The following is a 12,042-nucleotide window of genomic DNA, read 5'->3' as shown; positions in this document are numbered from 1 at the left end:
TGTTTAAATCGTGGGTTGTCTTACTCGTGGGCTGTTTAACTCGTGGGATGTATGACTCGTGGGCTGTTTAACTCGTGGCAATATGACTCATGAGTGTCGAGCTCAACCCTGAAATCGGACTTGTTATTGACATCGATTGATAATTTGAGGGGAAAAGGACAAACCGTTTACACTGGTTTAAAAGGACATAGATGTGTTACTTAAGTTTCCTTCCACAAGCACGAAGTTGTTTTAATAGCAGATCAAGGGAATGAAAATTGAAATAAAGATTATTAAACTTCTTTCATATTCTGTTCATGTCACGTATTATTGTGGGACGTACCCCTATTTAGAAAGAAGAGCACGTTAGTAACTAAGTAACTATAACTTTGGAAATTCATACATTTACACGGATTGTGCGACTTTCGCGTTAGCAGCACTCTCTGGTGATGATTAATTTCAGCAACTAAAATATTTAAAAGCTTTCATCGCTCGGTTTAATAGGAGAATGCAGCAATAATTGACGCTCATTTTCCTTGCTAATGAAGAAAAAGAAGAAAGTGTAGTCAATGGGACCCTTGTGGAGAGACAATTTACTGTGTCATTAAATTTGCTTAATGTGGTTGCTACTATAACTGTATTGATGAAAACACACATGACTTTTTAAAACCAATTAACATTCTCTCTCAGTTGTGTCGCGACCGGGAGAGATTTTCATGCGCATGGCTGTTGTGCGGTTTTGTGCGTGCACCCATTCGGCCCCATTCGGTAGGTATTCGGGCGTCCATGTTGAAATTACAGTGGACGGCTCGCACGGCTCTCGTGCCCCATCTGGTTTTCGCTGGTGCGCTGCGTAGCGTCGTGTTCGGCATTCGGTACGTACGGGGGTACAATAACGGGAGGAGCAGCTTGTCGTGCTTTTCTACTGAGCTGCGAATCGCCTGCGACGACCGATTGCCTTTAAGTCCGATTTATATGAATCCTGTACCACTCTATTCATTTGATCATCATACTCTATGTATTGCGGTCCACCAGAAGATCATGGTGTTGTGCTGTACTCGAGTACTTCAAAGATTTAGTTGTGTTGGAATCGTAATCTAGTTTTGTTTTATTTTTCATGTGAAAAAAAAAGCTATTTCCTGTCAGCATATTATGTTTTACAAGATTGAGGGGTGAAGTCTCCCGTAAAAAAGAAATGGGGAGGGGAGGGCCCTCCCCTCTCCCATTTTATTCTGGGGGTATTCACAACAAGAAAAGGTTAGACTTGCGTTAGGAGTGAGGTGTGGGGGGGGGGGTTCCATTTCTACGGTATGATTCCAACTCCTGAATTTCTGAACTCTGGCACATATCTGCATATTGGCCTTTGACAGGAGTTCACTTGCCTGCGTGATGACAACTGGTTCATCCATTCATTTTCTTTTCTCCGGCTCGTGTCGTTCTGCAGGGAATTCTTGCGGAAGCACACGTGCTACACAGACATTCACGTACGCCCCGCCCCGTACATGACCGGCCACGAACCCTGCATCTGGACAAGTTTGTCAAAAGAAGAGCTTGATATAATGGCCGCAGTCAAGGCGTTGACATTAAACGGATGACTAGAAAAAGAAGAGAAGAGAAACAAAAAATGAAAGTTTCATCAAAGAAAAAAGAAAAGCCAAATCTAACGAACAGCTGAAATTGAGTATTCGAGTTTCACTTTCGGTGATGTCAAATCACAATGATGAATAGACATGGGTTCAATATGCCATCGCCTCTCAAGTTTCCCCAATCCTATGAACGTAAATCTTCACATGATTTTCTTACTCGGGATGAACGTAGAAGGGACAAAATAACTGTACATTTCATTGTAGCACTCCAAACATTATGATAACAATGTTTTGATAGGGAGAGTTTGATTGCGAATATTCTAAGCCCCAAAGTTAATGTTATGACATTCTCATGTTAGAACCAATGCGACATTGTGTTCGCCAAACAGATGTGAATATGAGCCATCTTTTAACATCGGAATGACAGTGAGACAAGTTTAGTATCAAAGGTCACGACAAAAAGTGGGGAAAACAGACTGACAGATACAGCGTACAGTCACTTAGGCCTACATGCTCCGTGGAGACGCCTTTCTTCAGTTACATAGGACTTACTCAAATTACCAAATGGGTGCAACATCTATACCTTGGTTAACGTTATTTCTTTGCATGATGAGTGCATACCTCAGTCTGACAACGTACTCTCTGCGAGATGGTGATTGAATAGTTTGTTATAAAGCAATTTGTTATGAAAATTAGTTTGAAATAAAGCAATGCTTCAACCCCCCTCCACGTGTTGAAAATGACGGTTTTTCCGGAGTAGAGTCAGTGGTGGTATACTATAACAGCTAGTTATGGACTTAAAGCGGAAATTGCTCCACGTCAGAGCTGGCTTTGATGAATTGAGTGATACTCTGCAGGACTGATGAATTCGTTGGAGGGAGTTTCATTTTCGGAATCATTGACAAGTGAATGAGTTGATGAGGTTTTCATTAAAAAAAAAATCAAAGCAAATCAGGAAATAATCACTCAGTGGTGGAGTTGGCGTTGATGAAAAGTGTAATATTTAAGGACTGATAACTTTGTAAAAGGAAGATTGTATTTTCGGAATCACTGACAAAGTTTTCATTACAAAAAAGACAACAAAACAAATTAGGCATTAACGAGGTCATGGCTGTCTGTGATTGATTTCAACCAATATTGTTTATGAAAGCGCAGAGAAATGAAGAGAACGGAAAAAGAAAGAGAGGAAAAAATTTGCCAGTCATCATGCACCGAACTGGATTAAAAAAAAAACAAACAAACAGACAAACATACCCAAATTAATTGGAAACGCCCCTTTTTGAGAAACAATAACCAAAAACTATTTTTCAGTGACGGTTTAAATCATTACCTTAAACAACATTGTCTGGAGGAAAAAAACAAAAAGCGGGAAATGAATGAAAACCCCCCAAAACTTTCACTTTCTGTTTCGCAGTTTTTCATTTTGGCTGTCCTATGACCTTTTTTTTTTTTGGGGGGGGGGAGTAGGGTGGAGAGGAGGAGGGGAACGACACATAGCTTTTCAGGTGACCGTTGGACTCGTTACCATAGTTCGTGAAGGTTTTCCAAATCCAGCGGGAAAGTGTTGATACAAATGAAAAACGAAAAGGAGGACTCAAGGATAGACTACTCTACGTGATGTCAAAATGAACTTAGTCAAAATTAACAGAACAGTCAAAGTTTCATGAAACTGCTTCAAAGATCTGGATATAGCAAGGAAAACAGTTGATCCAGAGGATAGGATATCTTTTTCTTAAAAAGTCTCGAGCAGGAAAACTCACCGACAATTTAGCTGGAAACAAATGGATGTCTGATGGCCTCATCCCCATGACTATGACTGTGATTACTCTATCACCATAACGTTTGAACGTGAGATACGGAAAAATGAAGTGTGAATTGATTCACTCTGAACATGGAGAAGTGTTTTGATTTATTCTTTAGAGTGCTTAGTGTAAATAATTATCGCTTTATTCCTATATTATTTACTCTTTCAAGACGTTCACCGCCTTGCTCAGACATGAACAGCATACGTCTTGTGCTACTAGTAATCGAAAACATCCTTGCATTTGGGCTTGTTCATTTTTCATCACACCCTGCCCCCCCCCCCCCCCCCCCCCCACCACCACCACCACTACCACCACCATCACCATTGGGTTATGCACCCTAATCAGTGTGCTGCGTTGAATGACTGAATATTTTACGTGCATGGGACCTCCATGTTTTTATATCCTACCAGAGAGAAATGTGTTTTGCCTCTATCCAGGGGACGCTTTGATATCATTAGAACACATAGCATTGCTCAGCAAAACTTACTGGGATTCGAACCTGCGCCCGAATGCTGCAAGGTAGATATACCGACTGAGCCAATAACTCTTGCAGTAACACTGTGGATTATCCATTTTTCATTTCTCTTTCATCAATATTAGTATAGTAGTAGAGCATTATGTCAAACCATCAGCATATACATGGTCGAACTATGAAAGGTATGGAATCACAAATGGTACATAGGATATTGATACGAGGTGATGATAGTGCTCGCCCCAGCACATAATAATTCTATACTGTTCAGCTTTGGTGATGCCTTCATCAACTAAAGAACTTTCCCCTTGATTTTGCTTTCTAATATCTATGTCCCCAATGATTATGATGTCTATGTGATTAGGCACTGGACTAATTAGTCAGCAATGTGCACAAAATTAAGTCACCTCGTCATGCTTTCTTCTTCTTCTTTTTTTCATTTCCTTTTACAACGAAAGGGGTACTGTTTTACGTCGTTGTATATGTCGGCATCATACTTTCAACAATGGTTGGAGGCATTTTGGTATGTGAGGACACCTTGCTAGGCCTATATAGACAGAAGATTTATGATTCTCAACTTTCAAACGGGTGTTCCGAGTTCGAATCGCGCCAAATGCTTTATGAGCCCTTGATGGTTTTACCGACAGTGTTCCTCTCTACGCAGGTGTATCAAGGGGTACCTGGCATCGCCGGGGTTATAATAATGGCAGGGCCCTCTGGTAGATCAGTGGCGACACTGAGGAGGCTACCCTGGATAAACAAAATGTATATGATTATTTTACCCACGCCGTCATGTTAAAAGTACGACGTATCATCGGGATCCGTGAAGTGGGTGGAGGGCCGCGGGGGGGGGGGGGGGGGGGGGGGGGGGGGGGGGGGGGGGGTAATGACCTATATTCACTAACATTATTATAATCAAAGCGTTTGAGAATCTCATGGCTACATGCACACACACACACACACACTGAAGGATTTTAAACGGTCCCTTTTTGAATTGGTTTAATTTCATCTGTGTAAACTTATCTAGAGATATATATACTTTTGTCTGATACACAAGAAATCTATCTACACTTTTCAAGAAAGCGTATTTTGCCTTGAGATTTTGTATAATTATTGCATTATAAGTTTTTCATGAGACTACGAATGTATTATAATATTGTATTTATATAATATGTAATCTTCTACTTTTTTTTTCTTTTCCATAACCCTTTATAACTGGTCCCCATGGAAGACCAGCGGCGCCAGAAAAGTGCAGCTGATTATGGGCTATCCAGCCGTTATCTCTCTATATAATCCTACTGTACATTCTATTTCTTCTTTTTTTTTTTGTATATCGATGATGTGTCACACTATTCATTTGTTATGTATGTATGCTTCATTTTTATGCATGATGTATCATTTTCCCTGTACCTTATATGTTGTCTTTTATATCTGTATGTATGTTTATGACGAAATAAAACAGACAAACAAACACACACACACATGGAAAAAAATGATCGTGCTCTCCACATAGAGCTGAAAAATGTCGTAAATCTCTTTGAATTTGATGAGGCAGAAGAAAACTTTCTCGTCCTACTCTATTCAGATATTGACGCCGACGAAAACAATTTGTGATAATCATCACGAAATTGGGTATTATGATTATCGCTGTGTCATTGTACTAAAATGTGGTAGCCCTGCAAGAATTTCATGGGTTATTCGCATCCTTGGGAGACTTCCTTCGAAGGCTTGTCGTACATAGCACTGGCTGAGGATAAATCATAATTTGTTTGTTATTGTTTGTTAGCAACGCAGCAACGTGCCTTTCTCGTCGAGGAGAATAAAAAAAAATACACAAAAGCATTGGTCTCGGTCGAGAGGAAGACCAGGAAATCAAAACAGAGAACACGACGGTTACACAAGGGACAACTCTTTAAGAGGACCCCGAGATTCAAACAACCTTCGCTCCACAATACAAATAGTACAGTTACCTATGTTCTGAGTCGATTACGTTTGACATCACCAAAATAAATCTCTGTACTCTCTAACACTATAATTTCGGCACAGGTCATTGTGGATGAACGAAAAAAGACGTGAAAAAAAAAAAGAGGTACTCATTGCCTTCGGCAGCGCGAAATGTAAAGAATTGACAAGTCATTCGTTACGTAACGCCGTTGTCTGTTGTTATATAAAGAAAAAAAAAACCTGAATCGAGCCCGGACCGGCTCATTCTATTTTATTGTTCAATACAGGGACAAAGAGGGCGTGTCCTGTTCGGAATGCTTGTAAACACAAGGTGAACTTAACGGGAAAGGAACGGGACGATTTGTTGATAAACAGTGGCATGGGAACTAAGCTCAAAAAGAGGTGATATATACGGAGGTGAATATGGTGCCGAAATGCAGTTAGATAATCGTCCGAATTCATTTTATTGAGGAGAGATTATTATGTCCCAGGTCTTCACTATAATCAGATGGAGATTAAAAATAAACAGAGAGATAATTGGTTAGACAGACAGACAGACAGAAAATAGAACTTTCACCTGGATTGCATCAGACAAAACTGTCAGCGATGACTACTCCAATCTGATCTACTTGCCCACTAAGCTGTGGAAATGCTTTAGATCTCGTTGAGGAAAACGAGATAGGCTCTTATATTAAATGGCCATATATTCATTAGATTTTAGATATAGATTTAGATTTTTATATGGTGTAATATTGATATGTCGACGATTCCACATGCGTTTTATGTTTAAAAAATATTTCCATACACAGACGAGAATATTACATAATCAAGCACCGATTATTGCAACCTGTATTTCAAAGCAATCTTTATTGAATATAAATTCCTTAAATTGTTTCGAGTATGTTTCAAAAGAATTCTTGTGCAACGGTCAATGGCAATGACCCTCTCTTTTGAGCCCTTCTTGTTTTGATTTTATCCAATTCATGTTTTTGTCAGGTTCTGCAACCTATCGAAATGAGAATAAGTGAGATGAAACTTTCCTCCATTGTACAAAAACAGTCAGGAAAACGATTGTATTTATGAGAAACAATCGCTTTCATGACAGCTTTTTTTTTTGTTGATAATTTGGGATTTCCAAAATGCCTTCTAGCCTCGGCGAGATAATGATATTCGCTGCCATCTTAAACATTTAGCCAATGGTTTAGTGCTCAGAACTTGTTTGGGAGATTTGTCGTTCAAAACACAAGTACAAAGGCATGTGAAAGTCTCTGCAGAGGGACATGTATTAAAGTGAATGCTCTTCCTTCATTGTTGCTGCGAAGAAATGATTTCAAATTTAATATCCAACGTCTGACTATACTTATAGAAGAAAAAACTTGACGTAAACGAGGAACGTACGTGCACACACTCTCGGATAATACAGAAGAATTTGCATACTATTCTGTTGTGTCTTGGAATGCTCCGTGCTCGTATTGCATCATTCTTGCGTCATCCTTCGCACCAACCTCTCCAGCGTCAAAACGGTGTCTGTTATCATCCGTAACCCGCAGTGACGGTTGACATCAGTTCAGTTACCGCCCCAATTACCCGCACACTGACAACTGGCCACGCCCTGAAAATAAAAGGAGGAACGAAACAAAACAACTTAGCTTTCCGCTATTACTGCTTCGAATTTTTTTCAGGCACCATATAAACAGTTGGGATGGGTTTATGTACAGTTCGATATATTTAGATAAACATGTATGTCATAAATGTATTAGAATATACATACATACATACATAATACATACATACATACCTTACATACATACATGAATAAACGAATTCGTAAATTAATGCGTGTAGGTATAATGCGGAGTTTTTTTACTACATGGTCAGCATACTCTAGTTGTTTATGATACTTTGTGTACTGCCGTCAACATTAATAATAATAACAGTAGACATTTATAGAGCGCCTTTTCCACTGGATGCAAAGCGCTATTCTGTGCACTTTCAGCCGTATATTAATTCCGTAGCCAAGAGATAATACTACTAGCAATGTGAATGAGAACAGCGGTCTTGGAAAAAAAAAAGTCCTGAGTTCGAATCTCGCCTGAACAGCGGCTGACATGACGTTTTGCCCACGTTGTCCTTCTTCCTGAGCCGGATGGATGCCGCCAACGAGAAACCTTGGCATGTGAGGAAAACTACAGGGCCAAGGCCCTCTGGACGAGCAATGCCAGCTAACACTGAAGAGGCGGATGCACGTCACGAGTCCGACACCCACGAGTCATACAGCCCACGAGCTAAACACTAAAACGACCACGAGCTCAAAATCACGTGGAATAGTCCCACGAGCCATACGGTCCACTAGCTCGGCACTAGGCAAATAAGGCCCATGAGCCCGACACTAGGCAAGCAAGGCCCATGACTCCAACACTGGGCAAAAAAAAGGTCCACGACCGGCATTACATCACGGGGCTTAATGTACGCAGTGCCTGTCTCGGTGGCCTTTTAGACCCAATGTTGGACTCGTGGGCCTTGTTTGCCGAGTGTCAGGCTCATGGGCCTTGTTTGCCTATAGTGTCAGACTCATGGGCCTTATTTTCCTGTATCGTGTCGAGCCCATGGGCCGTTTTTGCGTGGTGTTAAGCTCATAGGCTGTATGACTCATGGATGTCTCTTCCATGTTGAGGTGGTGAGCTGTATGACTCGTGGGTGTCGAACTCGTGAGATGATCCCGAAGAGGCTACCCACGATGACTAAACTCACTACTAGTATATTGTGCAGTGTACTGGTTTTCGTATAGTGATCGTATTGTTGTCGTCGTTATTACTTTAATTTTTATCACTATCCATTATTATCATTTGGCCATCATCATTATCATCATTAAAGGAATAGTATAGTTTTGGGTGAGATGGGGATTTCAGGGGGGGGGGGGGTGCGAGATTATTAGAAATCACCTATATGAAATATTGAAGAGCATACAATTCTAAAAAGAATTAAAAGTTTATTTTATGAAAATTGGTTATGAAATGGCTGAGATATCCAAAAACAAAGAGGTCTTGGTAAAAGTGGGACCCATCTTTTATTAGGACCTCTTTGATTTTACTTAGCTTTTGAATATCTTGGCCATTTCAAAACCGATTTTCATCATGCAAACTTTCAAGTCCTTCTAGAATTGAATGCTCTTCAATATGGTTTCTAATGATCTCGCAAAAAGTTAAATCCAGAATCCACATCTAAACCAAAAACAATATGTATACCATCCCTTTAACTTAGATACTCAGATATCAAAGAGATTGAAAGGAGACATACCATCGTACAAACTTGCACACCGCCCTTCCTGTCCGCATACTGACGGCATCCACCAGCTAGCGCCAAGGTAGATTCCCCAAAGTTTTGTTGCCGGCCACTTTCCCATGAAGACGAAACATTTCCTTGAAAAAAAAAAGGATGATAAGACTTAACATTTTATTTGCAGATCATTTCCATTTGTTCTTCAGGAAACCTGAAGCAGTAGACAGTTAAAGTTAAGGGAAAAGAGGAACAAAAAGAGTTTGAAGATTAGATATGATCATATACACCGTATTCCATGATTAACATTGCATTAGTACATATTTGAAAAAAAAAAAGTTTGTCCTTTTCTATTTTGATTACTTGGTGACGTATTCCTTAGTAAGTGCATCTAAATACTTTATAATGCTTGGAATACGGTTTGCGGTGAATTAGTTATTTTTATGTCTTGTAGTCACATTGGGCAGGCTTTCAGGTTGTCCGGAACAAACAGCTATTATTTTAATTGGTATGCATGACATGTGAATATGTCGGTAAAACGGGCCCAAAAATTCCTCATTCGTACAATGTCTCGTTGGAGGCCTGTCTGTTTACCTACTTTTTTTTCGTAATATCTAACTTGGACGGACATTTTTTTCGTAAGATTCTTTATAACACAAAGCCAAATAAACAGATAAATGATTATCTACCTATACTCTACATGATTGTCAGATTGTTGTGCTACAATACAGAGATTGTCCAAGTTATCTTGTTTTTCAGATGAGTATTCGTTTTGGTCAGTTCTAGATAGTTTCTGATCTCCACATTGCTGCTAAGAACTTATATTGTTTCCTTGGAAACCTGGAACTCCTCCAAGCTTTTGCTTTTCATAGGTTTTTATTGTTTTATGTTTCTCGCTTTGCTCTTTTACATACACTATCAGCTAATGACCGTTAAAATACGACTTTCACTGCCTAATCATTTCTGTAGAGAGATTTGAAGAGTTTGCATTTTTGTTCATATCATCTATTTGTGTTACCGCAATGTATCGTTTATTTTTTGAGAAATATGACTATAAAATAAACTGAAACTGCTTTACCTCTTCCACTTATAGTCCCCTAACCAATACATACTCAATCCACAAAGGAAGACGAGTCTTTTTCCATGAATGACTTGCTAACTTCCCCTCTATTACTCTACATGATATACCGATATGTCATCACATTATACAGTTACGGCTTGTACCTTTTATGATAATTCTAGCGTTTTCTTTCGAATCAACGCGATGCTGGTTAAATTATTTCATGTTCCTCCCAACTACACCTAACGAAATACGGATATTTTTCCAAACATTCTGGGGAAGAAAAAGACAAATCATATCTACAAAAGACTGGCGAGAGGGAAAGCATCATATACATAATACGGAAATGCTGTCGTCACGTCAATGTACGGTGATACCCGAGAAACTGCATGACTTGTACGCCTATATACGTTTGTAGGGTTTGTGGGCAAGGAGTTGTGTTATTCTACTACATCATGTGGGTGACACTGCAAATTTTGTGGGCAGCAAGTTGATAGGTGAATAGCTCTACTCGTGGAGCCTACTAAACCTCGACAGCGCAGAAAGCATGCTATAGCCTTTCCTATGGACACTCGTGGAAATATCGTACCACTGGGGATATAACACGGCGAGGCGGGGGTGGGGGAGGGGATTGAAAAAAAAATGCGTGACTGGACTTTGGTTTGTGTTGTTTATGTGTTTATTTTTGTTGAATTTTTTTATGAGGGGTGGCATTTATATACTCCCGTCATAAAAAGGATGGTAAAAAACACTAAATGATATACTTGATAGGGGCTAATCGTCCGATTAGGCTATAGACGGAAGTAGCTGTGATAAAATCAAATACATTTCCCATTGGTTTTTAATAATGGTCCCCAGAAGGTATCACGCTTACATACCTTTTATACTTTTTTTTTTCCGCCGAGATTCATGTTGAAAGTTTTGCAGGCAACAAATGAAAAGTACAAGAAAACAAAATTCTGATGAAGTACAAGAATGAGTAAAAGTGTAGATGGTATTCAAGGAAACCTTCTTGTTTTCCTGAGACTTATTGGGATCAAGATGGCCAGTAAAGTGTGTCACCAAACTAGACTTTCTCGGGTTTTTTTTTATTAAGGATTTCTCTTTGTATTTGTTGTAGTGTTCATGTACAGCAGCAAGAAAGGGCCTTCATAGATACATTTCCTTTGCGGTTTATTTTTGTTTTCAGTTAGCAGGCTAGAAATAGACCGACAAAACACGGAAGTATTCATGTTCAATGAATAGGTCCCTACACCAAATCATCGGGCCGGAGCTAAGCACAACCCACAAGTTTCGCCCTAAGTCCCACTCATGACTGACATCATAATCGATGATGACCGGCCCGGGGGGGGGGGGGGGGGGGGGGAGGAGGAGGAGGAGAGAGGGAGAGAGAGAGAGAGGGGGGGGGGGGGGGGGGGGGGGGAGGGAGAGAACGGACTGTTCCATCCAGAGCAGAGGGTATAAAGATATGCTGGTGAGGGATAAGTCTTCTCTGAAGCAGTACATTTAAAACACTGACCTTGCTGCCTGATGTTACCACATTAGTATATACCCCAACAGCAAATCAGTCATTATCTGTTATATAACATGGGGTAGTCAACGTATCCTGATGAGAACACTTACCTTAAACTTATCACAAGCGCGCTGCTGAGCCTGTATATAGTCGGGACTGAAGTTCAATGCCTCTCCTTGTCCAAGTTGACTTCGAAAGATGGAGTTATACATCTAACAAAGAGAATAGAAGTTTCATAAAAATTCGGACATGAGTTATTTAAGAAAAATTATGAATTTCTACAATGTTTCACTTGAAATTATTCAAATTCAAATTGATATGCTTTATTGTGTTAAATATGGTGTGGAGTTGCACATTAACTCCGTAGACTTAAAAATACAGCTGCTTTATCGTTTGTGTTGTTATGT

The 12,042-nt window shown here is 39.9% G+C and overlaps 1 long non-coding RNA gene across 1 annotated transcript in view; it reads right to left on the bottom strand.

The window, feature by feature from the left end:
* Window positions 1–1,325: 1,325 nt before the first annotated feature.
* The window catches only part of LOC139709392 (uncharacterized), a 23,986-nt gene continuing 13,269 nt past the window's right edge, over window positions 1,326–12,042 (bottom strand). The window contains exons 5-8 of the long non-coding RNA XR_011709397.1: window positions 11,746–11,847; window positions 9,084–9,205; window positions 7,224–7,398; window positions 1,326–1,574 (exon numbers count right to left, since the gene is read on the bottom strand). This is a non-coding gene — a long non-coding RNA (uncharacterized lncRNA). The remainder of the gene's footprint in view (window positions 1,575–7,223; window positions 7,399–9,083; window positions 9,206–11,745; window positions 11,848–12,042) is intronic.

The sequence above is a fragment of the Diadema antillarum genome, unplaced genomic scaffold (assembly GCF_040938485.1).
Source record: "Diadema antillarum isolate AM-2024a unplaced genomic scaffold, OU_Dant_1.0 seq00001431_RagTag, whole genome shotgun sequence".
NCBI classification, from domain to species: Eukaryota; Metazoa; Echinodermata; class Echinoidea; order Diadematoida; family Diadematidae; genus Diadema; species Diadema antillarum.
Note: the sequence above shows the minus strand (reverse complement) of the source record. Positions and strands in the feature narration are given on the sequence as shown.